General features: G+C 45.5%; 1 protein-coding gene across 6 annotated transcripts in view; it reads right to left on the bottom strand.

Annotated features, from left to right (window-relative positions):
* Plpp4 (phospholipid phosphatase 4) overlaps positions 1-15,406 on the bottom strand; it is a 135,023-nt gene that overhangs the window by 100,873 nt on the left and 18,744 nt on the right. The window contains exon 2 of one of the 6 annotated variants that reach the window (XM_030242728.1): positions 9,020-9,146. The exons of the other annotated variants lie outside the window; for them this stretch is intronic. The gene's annotated coding sequence lies outside the window, so the exon portion shown is untranslated. The remainder of the gene's footprint in view (positions 1-9,019; positions 9,147-15,406) is intronic. 6 annotated transcript variants of the gene reach the window in all.

Below are 15,406 nucleotides of genomic sequence, written 5' to 3'. Positions count from 1 at the left end.
ACTTCGATCAGAGACACACAGCAGAGAACTTCTCCTGCTGTTCCTGTTGGTCCCTCCTGATTTGGCTGAGGCCTGACTGTTCCTGCTAGGTGGTGCTTCCTCTGTTGCGATCCTGACACTACTGATCTGGACTGCTGAGTGGCTCGAGCGGCCACTGCAGACCTGTGAACTGAACTGTGGATTTCCTGACAACGCAGATAGGATTTGCTCCAAAGAACCATTTCTAAACAGGCCCACTTCCCCTGTATCCTTCCTTTTCCGCTACCTCTGGTGGGTGGTAGGCTAGAAGGGAGGTTAAAGCATTTAAGAGCCATCATTAAAAGTAGGCCTTGAAAAAAATTAAAGCTTACAAGGGGGGTGTGTCCTCTAGGAATCCCTAGGTTCCCACTGTCCTCTTGGATTGGATCTCCAACTGTCTTTGGGCCTTTAGCTGTGGACCCAAAGGCTTCCTATTAAACTTTCAAAATGGGCCCCAAACACGAACATGGTAATCCTACCAGAACAAGGAGCAGGTCTCTAGAGTTCTCTCCCTAGGTTGGCTGCCAGTCAGAAAACCCAGTGTGAAACACCAGAGGGGCGGCTAACATACTACATGCCAAGTCCATGGAGGAGTCCCCTTCCCATCCGGATGCTAATTACCTTGCTGTAAGTACCACGGCACCACTCCCTCGCTCATCCAGAAGTACAACGCCCAGAAGCAACAGCGTTGTTCTCGACGTTCCCCACTTGTCAGACCTGCTGGACTTAGGAGAGATTTCCCCAGAATCCGCAGTCCTTATTGGAAGGCCTTAATTGGTTTCTAGGATTTTTGTACAGCATTGCGAATTTAGGTAATCAAGTTTGGGGAAAGAGTGTAATCAAGCTGATTTATCCACAATTACCTCCCCCTATTATCTCCTTGTTACCCCATTCTGCAATTACTTGCATGGAAAATTTTTATGTAATGGAGACAGTGAAAGAGAAGCCTGCAGATACTTTGTGAGTCCTCCAGTGATCCAGGACTCAGCTCTGTCGTGAGCCTGGACCCCTTTCCCGAACCATCTCTGGCAAGCTGCCTTCCAGTCAGGTAGGGGACGTAACACATAAATGTTTTTGTGAACCTTGTTCCAAAGCTACCAAGTTTCTTGGACCTGCCCTACTTGGGAACCCACAGTAACCTGGCCTCCAGAGAGGACTTTCTCCCTGTCTAGTCAGAATAAACATCCTGACCTCCCCAGTATATCCCCAAGGTTGTTTGCTAACAACTCAGACCTGAAGGGCCATCCTCCTTCCTATACTAATAAGGTATCAAAACAATATTATTTGTAATCGCTTCTATCTAAATATCGCACAGTATTCTGGATACTTCAAATCCATATGCCTTTTCAGTCTCTCAACTGCTATGAACTGTGGATTAGTATTAAGCCCATTTTACAGATGGTCACATGGAGATTCTCAGACTTCAGAGCCCAAGTCCATAACAGCAAATAGGCTCCACTATTGAGAAGAAGGCAGAGACAGAATGAGAGGGATAGTGGGTTCAAGCTTTATGTCTCTCAAAGGAGCATTTCAGAAGAAGCAAGAAAACTTAAAATGACAGAAATGGAAAGAAAACTACTTCCTGATGGGACTGGCCTCATACAGCACTGCTGACAAACACCTGTCAGCTCTGTGGTGAGCATGAGAGAACCAGAAGAGTTTTTTGGTGTCAACCTGGCCACTAGGTGTGACACGATCTAGAGGTCTATGTCAACCAGCCTACGTAAAACCTAGCCTCTCCATAAAAGGGGAGAGCTGTTTGGGTGGCCTGTACACGGGGCATCATTTGATGAGTTCCAGGGACGGAGAACAGCAGGGCAGGATGCCTGGAGTCACTGGCTACTGATCAGGCTCACTCTCACCCTGCCTTACCCTGGACCAATTAACCTGGGATTCCCAATCCAGGACAGCCGGGGTGGCACACCTTGCCAAGAAGCCTCCTTACAGGTCCTCCTGTAACCAAAGAGACCAGTGAGGCATGCCTCTTCATTCTTTTCACTTTCCTTGTCTTCTTTTATTGGAATTTTCTCTTTGACTTGATCTTTGCCTCATTTATTTCCTTCCTCAATGCACCAGTAACAATGGATCTCTTACCTTTCAAAGAAGAAAAATACAGTACCCAGCATTGTGTGTGTGTGTGTGTGTGTGTGTGTGTGTGTGTGTGTGTGTGTGTGTATGTGTGTTTAGTTCTGCCTATGAATCATTCTGTATAGAGGCTGCTCCCCTTCTGAGGGAGGTCCCATTTGTTGTGAGCTCTGCCAGCAGACGGCATTCCAGCCTGATATAGAAGTATGCCCCTCCATCTTAGAGATCATCACATAGCAAGACTAGAAAGGGAGACAAGGGCCTTCTCTTTCCCTCTATCAGAGGCTCAACCTCTGAAAGAATGCAGAGTTCAGTCAGCATTTTTGGACCTGAAGGTCATGCCAGGCACTGAGATCCAGAAGAACCTCCAGTCTAAGGGGAAGGCACAGACTTCAAAGTGACAGTATGAGTATGCTACTGCAGCTATAAAGAGTCCCCACAGTCTCGGTTTCTATCATAAGACTAGAAGCAGGAAATAAAATACAGGTCTCAGCCAAAGGCAACAGGATAACAAATTAAAGTCCCTTTCTAGATCTAGGGGATGGCCTGCCTCCTGTCCCATCCCAGTGTCTAGGGTCCATTTGCATCTCAGCTGGGAAGTGGTCCTTGCCTCCAAGGACTTGATAGTGAGAATTAAAGGCATAGGAGATGGATAGGTACAAAACTTGAGTTCTCTTGTCCAGAAGCTGCCACTCTCTTCAGACTCCAGCCACACAGCCCCCCAGAGTCCTAACTTGCGTGGCAGGTTCCTCTGCCAGGAATTTTTCATTATTGCTCCTCCCACCTGGACTGTACCTGGAACACTTTCCCCACCACCAGATCCCTGTCCCGTTTGCACTTCACTTCCTCATGGCTCCAGGCAAACAGCATTTATCTGCCAGGTTTGCTTTGACACTCCTGTATTAAATTGGCACACTCCTTGCCCATACCAGCCCTCCCTCTCCTTCTCACTTCGAATGTCTCTGACCATGTGCTGACATCCATGGGTTAACTGGGTACATTTGCCTAAATGTCTTTCTCACCAGGTTAGAAGAGGAATTCTGTAAGGGCAAGGGTGTCATCCTCTGTGTTCTCTGAGGACCAGCTAGGTCTGTGTGAATGGCTCATCTCACTCTGTCATTTAACAATGAAAACTCACCTACACTCATGCGGGTACCTCAATAAATGCTCTGCAACCATTTGTGGTTATGGAAGAAAACTAAAAACTGTGAATTACACCTTGACGCACTCTTGTGTGCACATACGAGTTCACATGTGTGCATTTATACACCTACACACACATGCACACCAGAACCTCTACAACAGCTGGAAACAGCGGCAAAGACTCTAAGAATCCTCCTACATAGTCATAAGGTCCAGAGAACTTGTTGATTTGAGTCCCTCCTTTCTCTCTGACCCAAAATCTTACGATTAGGGAAAGTTTGGTAGACAACATACACTACACAGAGATGGTGAGTCAGTCAAATGCCCTGCATACTCAAGGATGACCCTGAATGCCTGATCCTCTTGCCTCTGCCTTCGAGGTACGAGGATTGGAGGTATATGCTACCATGCCTCTTTTATGTGGTGCTGGGGTTAAACCTAGGACTTTGTGTATGCTAAGCAAGCATTGTACCAATTGAGCTACTGCATCCTTGGCTGGACAACGGAGTTCTAACAAGCATGAAAACAAGCGATCCAGTGAGATTCCCCCAAAGAAGCCATCTCTTGTCAAGAAGGTGCCTATGAGAAGCACCTTATGAAACTGGAGACTAACTAACTGCATTTCAGGACAGGGGGGGGTTGTGTTTGGACTGTGACCATATCACCAGCAAGTGGTGACAATGACTTAAATCAGGCCGTCTAACTTCTGATCGAAAGAATCCTTCCATCATCATCCTTCCTCAAGAAGTCTGCTCGCCATCAATTTGACTGGTGCTGTTTTAAGGAGAGTCCGTGAAGGGTCAGCTGTTGACCCGACCACATGAATAGAGGGAGCAGACAAGGACTCCACTAACAGACACAAAGTCTACAAAGGCCACAAGCTAAAACAGTCTCTACACCCAGACTGGAGAGCTGCTAAAGCAGAGAGTAGGTCACAGCCTTAGAGAGCCTTCCTGAGGCCAGCTCTCTCATAGACTTTGCAGGAGGCCTCAGTGTCCTCTGCCCCGCTGAGATAGTAAGAGCACCAGTCCTGGCAGGAGGGGGGTTAGATAAACTGCCTCCTGCCGGGGGGAGCTCTGGAGAGACAGCTATGGGTACATGCACACTTCTTTTCTCACTGTCTTCCATTACTGCTCTGAGATCTAAGAAGAATTGTGGCACCAACCAGCTTGTTCCAAGTGCCTGACACAATGTCTCTGCTCAGAATACAACACCTGATAAGGCAGATCCAGTCCCTGCCCTCCAAGAACCCTGTGTCCAAACAGCAAGACAGACCACTAGTCCCTGGCCATAGAGTATGAGAAACCTGAGGTAGGGAGAGAGGACTTGCAGGACAACCAAGTGAGTCTGTAGAGCAGGTCAGCGAAAGCTAGAAAGGAAGAGGGCAGCTGGGACTGGAGCCCTTACAGGTTGAGGGCAGATGAAAGAAAGGGATGGGATGGAAGAAGGGCCTGTCCCTCCAGTAAAAGGGGAGACAGGATCACCTCAGGGCAGCTGAGCAGCTGTTGATTGCATTTAGAGCCTAATTAACTTAAAATTAACGTCTGGAAAAACCTCAGACTTTCCTAGGTTCCCAAGATGAGAGAGCTGTTTCCGTGGCAGGCAGGCACTGGTAGCTCTACCCAAGCATGCTACAGACTTCAAGTGTAATCCTGTCAGAATTGATCTTGTTAGTCAGAGGCCGATTACTCCTGTCAGGAGTTTTAGGAATCTTGATTTTATTATCTGACATATTAGTCTTCCACCTCAGTTTTTGTGTCATTTATAAATTTGATAAACCTGCCTTTACGTTGCTGACAAAATCCTTACACAGAAGAGACCAGATTCAGAGTCCTCAGGTCCAACTCTGGGCTGTGACCCCAGCTGTGCCCCAGATACGGAGCCACAGCTAGCACTCCCTGTCCCACTGATAAGAACTGGATCTACAAGACTGTGACCTTTGTACTTTGGAGTCAACACGCAAAGAACTGTGAGACTTTTCTAACCTGGGACCAATCTACCCAGACCATCCTGCTATTACAATAGGATGCAGTCTACCAAGTTCCCAGACATACTCAGGCACTGAGCCCTGGAGAGCCGCTCACAAACCCAGGCTGGCCCTTAAACACTTCCCACGAGCAACCCCCTTCATTGATAAATCTTTGTGGGACACAAAGTATACCGGTATATAAAGTATGCAAATCAGACATTCACTGTTGGCAAACCTCATAAAGAAATTTCTTTGAAAAAAAAATTTCTTTGTTAGACATTATTTTTACCTGATTAAAGATTAAGACAAATTTTCACAATAATAAGAGGGAAGTTCTTATCTTTCTTATGCAATACAATCCAAAGATATACTAATTCAATTCGTGTGTGCTGAGAAATAATGGAAGGCAAATATTAAAAGCCTTTGTCTTCTGTAATTAAACCATTTTGCTCTGTAGAGCTGAAAGCTTGGTACCTAGAGTAAAAACACTACAGTTTGTAACACACAATAGCCCCAAACTGAAGTTGAAGTGTCTGAGGCAGTATTCATTGGTCTTACACGGCACTTGCACAGGGCAGATTTTGTGAGCTGTGTATTCAAAGCCAAGACTGTGGTAAAGCTATGCAATGCAACCTGGGAAAGCAAGACCCAAACCCCCTCAATGTATTAGGCATTTGGTTTTGGAGTCTTGATTAATTATGGAGCCTTTGCACACCTTTTACTGGGTTAAGTTTTCCATCACCTCTGTATCCCCTTACTTAGCCCATGAGGTGTTGTGACCCTCAGTCTAAGAGGCTTTGCACTGGCCTAGCCATTTTTCTTTAGCACACAGTTTTGTTTTTTTTTTTTTTTTTTACTTTTAAAAATATGGATTTGTTTATTTATTTATTATTTATGTGTAAGACAGCTTTAACTCTATATATGTGTGCGTGTCTATGCATATATATCTGTGTACATATTTATGCACATGAATGCCTGGTGCTGTCAGAAACAAAAGAGGGTGTTAATCCCCTGAAACAGGAGTTACAGACTCTTGTGAGCCACCCTGCGGGTTTTTAGCACGCAGCTTTAACTAGGGACTATCTCCTCTCAAGGCCTTGGCAGGTTATCAGCTGCCAGTCAGAAGTGGACGCATGACCTGCTTTACACACCTGCTGTCTCAGCCTTTCAAAAAGGAAGAGATTTTAAGTCAGTGGTGCTCAACCTTCCTAATGCTGCGATCCTTTAATACAGTTCCTCGAGTTGTGACCCCCACCAGAAAAGTATTTTTGTTGCTACTTCATAATTTTGCCACTGTTATGAATACTAGTGTAAGTCTCTGATACAAAGACTATCTGACATGTGGCCCCTGAGAAAGGGTCATTTGATAACTTCCACCCCCCCCATGGGGGTCACTACCCATAGGCTGAGAACCACTATTATAAGCTATAAGACACTATAATGATTACAGTCCTTGGACAGTCCCTGGGCTGCTCATTTCCATTCCATGGCCAGCCATAGATTATGTTTTGATTATCATCCTTCTTTAGAATCTGAACTTGTGAACCTGTGTTCTTGTACATGTTAGACAATCATGCCATCGATGAAGTACATCCTGGGCTTGGTTTTGATGGGATCTCAAGATGATGCTCAAGATGGCTCTCCTAAGTTACTCAAGCCAGCACCGAACTCACAACCATTCTGCTTCTACCCTAAGAGTGCCAGGCTGTAGGTGTGTACTACCATGCCTCCCTGCTAATGGCTTTTTAGGGCATGATAATAATGAGTGTCTCCAATGATGCAAGTAGATGTTCATTCTCTTCACACCAGATGAGTAAGGCATCTTGGAACATCTAAGGTAGGGGGCGGGGGTGGGTGGGTATTGCAGGGCAGCAATGACCCCAACAAGAAGGATCCCAGTACCCACGGAGTGTGCCATCTGCTGAGCAAAGGCATGATATACATGGATGCCAACTAGAGACAGATGGTTTCCTTTCAGATCCCAGGTGTGGAAAAGAGTTCAGGAGATGGCTCACTGGATACACAGACTTACCAAGTTTGAACCCTCAGGATGTATGTAAAAGTCAGGCACAGTAGCAGGAGCCCAATACCCTACTGATCCTGGGATGAAATTAGAGGTGGAGACATGGGAATTTCTGGAAGTCTGTGGCCATCTAGCCAGATGTGAACAGTGGCAAACAAGCAAGAGGCACCGTCTCAAGCAAGGCACAATCAAGGCTGTCCACTGGCCATCTCAAGCATGTTGCACAGACACACATGTACACACATACACACACACACATGAAAATAAAAGAACAATGCTATGGAGAGACACACAGGCATGAAACATTGCATAGACTATTCTGTGAAAGGGTGCCCACATGGGACATTGGAGCAGGGCAGATGGGAGAACCAGTCAGATTACGTGAAGATAAAGAGGAATGGACTGGCCTTCCTAAAGGGTAGTTTGGCAGGAGTAGAAGGAACCTTTTCCACAGAAGTTCCTCTTCAAGGAACTGAGGAAAGGAGGACAAGATGTTCACAGTGATGGTGGTCCAGGATGTTTGTCATCATGTTCTCTACATCCTGGGAAAGCCAGACATAGTCTCCTCCTCTCCAGCACCAGTGAGCTAGCTGTGTCTAGGATTTTTTTGCCTTAATTTAATGGACTATATCACAGTATTCCAAAAAAATCAAGTTGATGGAAAATATCCTTCCACAAAGGCAGGCAAATGGAGAGGGTACAACGTCAGAGAAAAGGCAGCTGGGGGGCTTCATTTGGAGACACATCTTTTGTGCAGAAGCATTCTGTATTATAAAAGCAAGAGGGGAAAAAGCTAAAAAGATATAATCAAAATGTTAACTTGTTTCCTCTTGGTGATAGGATCATAAATAATTTCATTTTTTCCACTTTTCCCTTTGTATTATATAACTTTCCTATATTTGTTTCATAAGAGATCTTTTATTTAAGATAAAATAAAAGGATTCTAGCAAAGAAAACACATTTCAGATCTGTGGCTCTGCAAGGCGGGTGCTTCGGTCATGAAGAGGTGGAAGAGGTACCCGGACTTAGCTATCAGTGTGCACCTAGAGAGATGGGCTGAATTCTACTAGAGTCCCCTTCACAGAAGATGGGATGGAGCCAAAGCTGTGACATAGGCATAGGAGGAAGAACCTATAAACCCTCACTGGCTACAACTTCATCATCCCCTGTCATCCCCACAATAGCCTCCATGGGGTTAAATGCTGTGGAGATAAGCCAAGTGTCACCTATCTGGGAAGGTGTCAGAGTTGAAACATCCACAGAGAGTCTTGAAGCCACCTCTTTCCTAAGTACGTGTTTCCCTGGAAAAGCCAATGGTCCTGAGACTCCAGCCTTGGCTGTCACCATTCTGTTCTTGGGCACAGGACATCCTAACAGAGACAGCACCTTTCTCTAGCAGTGAAAAGGTGACTGGAAGCCACTGCATTTCCGTCTCTGTTCTCTCAGTAACTATCCCCTAATCATTTACAATGTGCCAGAGAGATCTCAGATCCTGAAGGCATACCACACAGCAGGATGACTGTAGTCCTGATCCAAGGCCACAAGGACAAATGACACTCAGACTGGCTATATCTAACATTGAATTAGGTCCTGAGTATCCACTATGCAATCTCACCCAGCACTGTCTGTACAAGCTAAGACCTGCTTTCTGAGTCCCTGCTTGGGGGAGGCAGAGGAGAAGTCCAGGTCTGCAGTGGGAACACCAACCACAGCCCTCATCAAGTTCTCCTTGTATTTAAACTCGAAATAACTAAATTTAATCCAAAAGCTATTTGACATACCTTCAGATTCACAGAGAAGGAAGGCGAAGCCCTGAGGCATGAATTGGAAGTGTTGACTCAGCAGCATATATATATTTGGACCATTCATCTGGATTAATTCAAAACAGGTACTCGCCTTGCTCACATCCTTGAGAAGAAAATAAAAGCCATGACTCACGCTTGAGATGAAGACTCGCAAAGTTCCCTAGGCTCTTCTGAGGCTCTTGATCCACTTTAGTTTGGCTACTCGAAGGAAGACATTGTTTTCTAGCAAAGTCTCCTGACATCCAAGGAGACACTGTACTTGCTAAAGAAGAGCCCAGGGCTGTGGTAAACTAAGATAGATGGTCATAAACAGGTGGCTTTCACAGGCAGGAACAGGGTCCAAGTAACAAGAGAACTACTGGGAGGAGGGGCACAGACGACATCTGGGGCTGAGAAGACTGAGTAAGAATGTTTGTTGAGCAAGTACAAAGATCTGAGTTCAAATCCACAGAACCCATGTAAAAAGTCAGGTGGGATCATGTGCTCCCGTAACCGCAGTGCTGAGCAGGTAAAGATAGAAGGTTCACATGGGGCTTACTCGACTGCCTAACTCTACTGGGTTCAGTAGAGACCTTGACTCAAGGGAATAGAGCAGAAAGTGACAACTCAGGACACCTGACATCCTCCTATGACCTCAGTGCCTGCACATGGGCACTGCATCCCATCCCCCACAAACATAGAGAGCACTTACACATATACACATACATTTAAAAAAGAATACATCCGGTGGTAAAGATGGGGGTTCTCGAGAATACAGAGATATTGGTAATGTGTTCAGTGTGTTTCCTTTGTGCCAGGCAAAACTGTCCCACCATTTATGCCTGAAGATTCCAGCCCATAACTATACTGTTAGCTCTTCTCTACAGATTAGCAAACTGAAGAAGGAGAGGATGTGGGAACCCAAAACGAGATGGAGAACAGGATCCCAGGGCCTCTGGCTCGGGTCCTTGGATCTTTGCCATACGATTCAAGTATATCTTGCCCAATGGTTTGTTAGATACAGAGACCAAAGTGTGGGAGATTCAAGAGAAAGCACTCCATTCACCTGAAGCAACAGAGCCATGGCCACAGAAGAATTGGAGAATGAGCACAAGAAAGTGACCAGCCCTCCCTAAGGTTCAGCGTCTCCCTGGTGAGACATCACTGGTGTGATAACCTGTCATGGTGGCTTAGATTGTTTAACTGCACGTAAGCGGAAGAGCCTCACCTGAGGAAAGTGGAGGGATGAAGGGAGTAGAGAGAGAAGGAAGAAGAGACAGGAAGAGGAAGATAAGGGGGAATGGGGGAGGGGGAAAAGGAGTGTGGTGGAGAAAAAAGAAGAGAGGGAAGGGGAAGGAAGAGGAACAGGGAAAGAGGAGGAAGCAGGGAGAAAGAAGCCAAGGAGAGGGGGAAGAAGAGGAGGACGGGGAGGAGCAGCCATATGCTAGGACACCTGGGAGAGAACCCAAAGGGCAGACCAGGTGGCAGTAGCCACAGCCGGGGCTACACAGATGAGAGCACAACTAGCCATAAATGAGGTTTTTCCTGAGGCCCACAACTCTCTTCTCACTCCAGCTCTGCCCAGTTTCCCTCCTGAGTCCCCAGCTCTACTTTTTAAGCCATCACTGTTCCAGCAAGTACCCCACATAACGACAAATTTCCCAGGCAAGTGAGGTCGGCTCCATGACAACCTAGGATCTCAAGATCCTGCTTTGTCCACCAATGACACAATGTGGAGTAGTGACGACAGCACATGATATTATTCACCTTGGTTCCAGGGCCTCATACAGTATCTGACACACTAAGCTCAGTCATCTGTATGATGCAGGAGAGGTGAAGCCATGGATGCTATCTTAAGTGAGGAAGTGGGCTTTCAAGCTGGCCTATGGATCCCCCAACCCCAACACAGAAAAGTGCCCCCCTCCCCGAATGAACCTTAGGCTGCATCCATTTTCCCATGGGAAAGATCACACCAGGGAGACCAGGAAGTGGAAAGACTGCACCCTAAGGGTGTGGCCCACTCATGCCCCATTTTGTTCTATGAACTCTGACCCAGTTCTTGTGCACTCTATGGAAGTCTGACGGCTGTGCTGAGCAGAACACCAGGCCTTTCTTTAGGGCGGGATCTGGTTTTAGTGAAAAGAAGCCCTCCCAAGATGCTTCCCTGAAATCTGTCCAGAAATACAGCTGCCTGCAGATGATCCTAAAAAAGAAAGAAAGGAAAGAAACCAGGCAGGTAGCTCAGCGGGCAGAGTGCTTGCCGTACAAGTGTGGGGACCCAAGTCTGAACCCCCAGAACCTATGAAAGGGCAGGGTGGGTGTGTTAGCATGGCACAGGAGGCAGAGACAGAAATCTTCAGAGCCTAGTCAAAGTCACGGCGAGCTCCAGACTGTGCAGGAGGCCCTGCCTCCATGTAGAAAATGAATGGCAATGGAGAATGGAACTCTATAACTATATACCTCCACACACATGTGTGCCACACACACACACATGAACCCCCACGAACATGCAAGCATGATGACGTGACTGTACATATACCACACACACACACACACATATATATATACATACATACAAATTTAATATAGACAAATGGGGAGGGAAGGACAAGCCCACACTGCAGAAATTTGCATTTTTGGGATGAAGGAGGAGGAAAGATGGGGAAAGGCCCTACCACTGCTTTGGCAAATCCCCCTGTTTTAATAATAACAATAATAATAATAATAATAATAATAATAATAAAATACAAAGAAAATTTAAAATAAAAAGATGCAGGATACTTACTCAAGGTCTCTTTTAGCTTGCACATTGGGCATGAGATAATTTGTCCTAGCACTATCTGGGAATGTCAAGGCTACATTTGCTCAGAACATATCCATCTTTTCATGCCCATGGCTCCCCTGAGGTCACCAGGGCCACTTCATTATCAGAAAGCCTCAAGCCTGACTCACCTCTTTTTCTTCTGCCCAATCTCGAATCTCGTGTAAATTGTCCCAACTTAGAAAACATTTGCTTTCAAATTTCTTGCCAAGCACTGGCCATCTCACTTCCTGGGAGTGTGCTCTTGGGTGAGGTCGTTACCCTATTTGAGCCAGGAATTCATTGTAGAAGGAAGAAAGAAAGTGTAAACCTCTGGGGGCTTTGGAGGGAGGAGGAACAATTAAATTATGATCTCAAAATAATAAAAAAGTGGAGGACAAAAACCTTCCTAACTTGTAGAGTTAATTGAGGACTTAAACAAAAATTATTCTTCTAAAAAACCTTTATTATAAAAATTTATCCTTGGGAATTTAATAATGCCTATAATAAAATACAATCATATCACTCCTCGTTTCACCCTTCCAACCTCTCCCAAATACCCCACAACCTGCCCCCTTCCTAGCTTTATGCCCCCCCGTGTGTGTGTGTGTGTGTGTGTGTGTGTGTGTGTGTGTGTATGTGTTCACTAAATTAGTGTTGCCCATTTGCGCCATTCACTGGAGCATGGGAACCTTCCGACAGCCGCCCCTGCAAAGAAACACAATCAACCCTGCATGTTCTGCTTTGTTTTCCCATCACTGGGGTCAAACACTAACCAAAAGTAGAGGAAGGGTTCCCTTGCTCACATCTTACACTCCATCATCAAGGGAAGCCAGGCCAGGAGCAGAGACCATGGAAGAATGCTGCTTACAGGCTTGCTTCTCCTGGCATAGTCAGCTCTCTTTCTTACACAGCCCAGGCCTACCTGTCCAGCCACAGCGCTTCCCACACTGGGGTAAGCTTCCTATATCAACCATCCAGAGAGTGCCCCACTCAGGGATCCATTCCATATACAACTACCAAACCCAGACACTGTTGCATATGCCAGAAAGATTTTGCTGACAGGACTCTGACATAGCTCTTTCTTGTGAGGCTATGCCAATGCCTGACAAATACAGAAGTGGATGCTTACAGTCATCTATTGGATGGAACACAGGGCCCCTAATGAAGGAGCTAGAGAAAGTACCCAAGGAGCTAAAGGGGTCAACAACCCTATAGGAGGAACAACAATATGAACTAACCAGTACCCCCAGAACTCGTGTCTCTAGCTGCATATGTAAGCAGAAGATGGCCTAGTCGGCCATCATTGGGAAGAGAGGCCCCTTGGTCTTGTGAAGATCATATGCCCCAGTACAGGGGAATGCCAGGGCCAGGAAGTGGGAGTGGGTGGGTTGGGGAGCAGGGGGGGGAGGGTATAGGGGGCTTTGGGGATAGCATTTGAAGTGTAAATGAAGAAAATATCTAATAAAAAAGATTTATTTAAATAAAAAAGAAAGAAATGCCTCACACGTACCCACTGGTGAGTCTGAGGAAGGAAATTCCTCAACTGAGGTTCCCTCTTCCCAGCGATGTCAGGGTTTGTGTAGAGTTTACAGAAACTATGACATCACCACCCTACTTCTCTACCCCCAACCTCTGGCCAATTCTCAACTCAACTACCAATAACTGCTGAGTTAGGGTTGGGGCCAGGTGAGTTTCTCCCTTGTCTATTCCGGAACTTTGGCTAGCTTGGTCTTGTATGGGTCTAATGCAGGCAATATCAGCTGCTGTGAATCTGTGAGACAGCAGCCAAGGGCCTCATCACATCTCCAGAACACAGTAAGAACTCAGGGAGTGATGTAATGCTATCGTGTTCCTCTCCCAGCCATTCCCTGCTACCATTTGCCACTTTTAGCAAGCAGTGAAAGGAGCTCTCGTGTAAGGGAAAGATAACACATTTCTCTTCCATATAGGTTTTCATAAGCACGGTGTTAATATTTAAAAGTCTAACTCTGCATGTTCTCATCGCATTACTGGAGAGCCTGCCATTTGTCTACCAGACTGGATTAAAGGTAAACACATCCAGAAGCCAGGTCCTTAAATTATTTAAACAAAAGCGTAAGTGTGGGAATTTTAGGAATTTTTGTCAACAGTATTATATTTAGTAATATGGGGCTGGATTGGGTGACACAACATCACATTAAGTAAAGGCTAGAGTGAATGTTGGAAAATACATACAATTTTAGATGTTAGTAAGTAAGGCCATTTGAACTATGAATCTAAAATCCATAAATCTTTATAATAAAAACTGAGAACTGATGTCACCTTTGTAGTCATTGCTCTGTTTTGTTATCTGAGGCAGCATCTTGTGTAGCCCAGGGTGGCCTTAAACTGATCATATAGCTAAGATGGCCCTGAACTTGTGATCCTTCTGCCTCTGCTTCCCAAGTTCTAGGATCGCAGGTCCGTACCAGTCGGTGTGGTTTATCTAGCGCTGAGGGTAGAACCTGTACATGCTAGACAACTACTCTGCCAACAGTCACATCCCCAAATCCTGATGGCAATTTTGTGTATGAAACACAAGAACTGTGTCCAAAATGTTCATTTTTCCCCTGGAGATCTGTCTTAGTTAGGGTTTTACTGCTGTGAGTAGACGCCATGACCAAGGCAACTCTCATAAGGACAGCATTTAATTGAGGCTGGCTTACAGGTTCAGAGATTCAGTCCATTATCATCCAGGCAGGAACATGGCACCACCCAGGCAGGCATAGTGCAGGAGGAGCTGAGAGTTTTAGATCTCCATCTGAAGTGTGCTAGCAGAATACTGACTTCCAGGCAGCTAGGACTAGGGTATTAAAGCCCACATCCACAGTGACACACCTACTCCAACAAGACCACACCTCCTAATAGTGCCACTCCCTGGCCCAAGCATATACAAACCATCACAGGATCAAAACCAGGCGCTTGCAACTGACAGGCAGGTGCTCTAACTCTGAGTTATACCCTCAACCCTTGGGAATAATTTTAAAATCTTATTTTTGTTTTAGATTTATTTTGTTTTATGTGTATGAGTGTTTTGCCTGAATGTAGTATGTATGTATGCATGTATGTATGTATGTATGTATGTATGTATGTATATTCACCACGCAGGAGCCTGTAGCAACAGAGGCCAGAAGAGGGCATTGGATTTCCAAGGGACTGGAGTCACAGATGGTTGTAAGCTACCATGTGGGTGCTGGGAACTGAACCTCAACTGTCTGAATAGTACAATAGTAATACAATACATGCTCTTAACTGCTGAGCAATCTCTCCATCCCTCTTGAAAATGTTATTAAAGAGACATCTAGTTCAAGGCTGATGGAATTTGACTTTTTTTTTCCTGAAAACCTCTGTTAGTAAGAGTGAAATCATAAATACAAATCCATACCCAGGCTGAAGAGCCTCAGAAGATAGTAGTTAACAAAACAAAATAGGAAAAGAAATTATGAAAAAAATAGTGCATAGAGATGAAATAATGACTAATGTAATAAAGAAACTTCCCTGTAAAGGAGGTTAACCACAGTAGGGATCCAAAATTATGCATAGAAGTTTCCTACCAATCATTG

The sequence above is a fragment of the Mus musculus genome, chromosome 7 (genome assembly GCF_000001635.26).
Source record: "Mus musculus strain C57BL/6J chromosome 7, GRCm38.p6 C57BL/6J".
Taxonomy (NCBI): Eukaryota; Metazoa; Chordata; class Mammalia; order Rodentia; family Muridae; genus Mus; species Mus musculus.
Note: the sequence above shows the minus strand (reverse complement) of the source record. Positions and strands in the feature narration are given on the sequence as shown.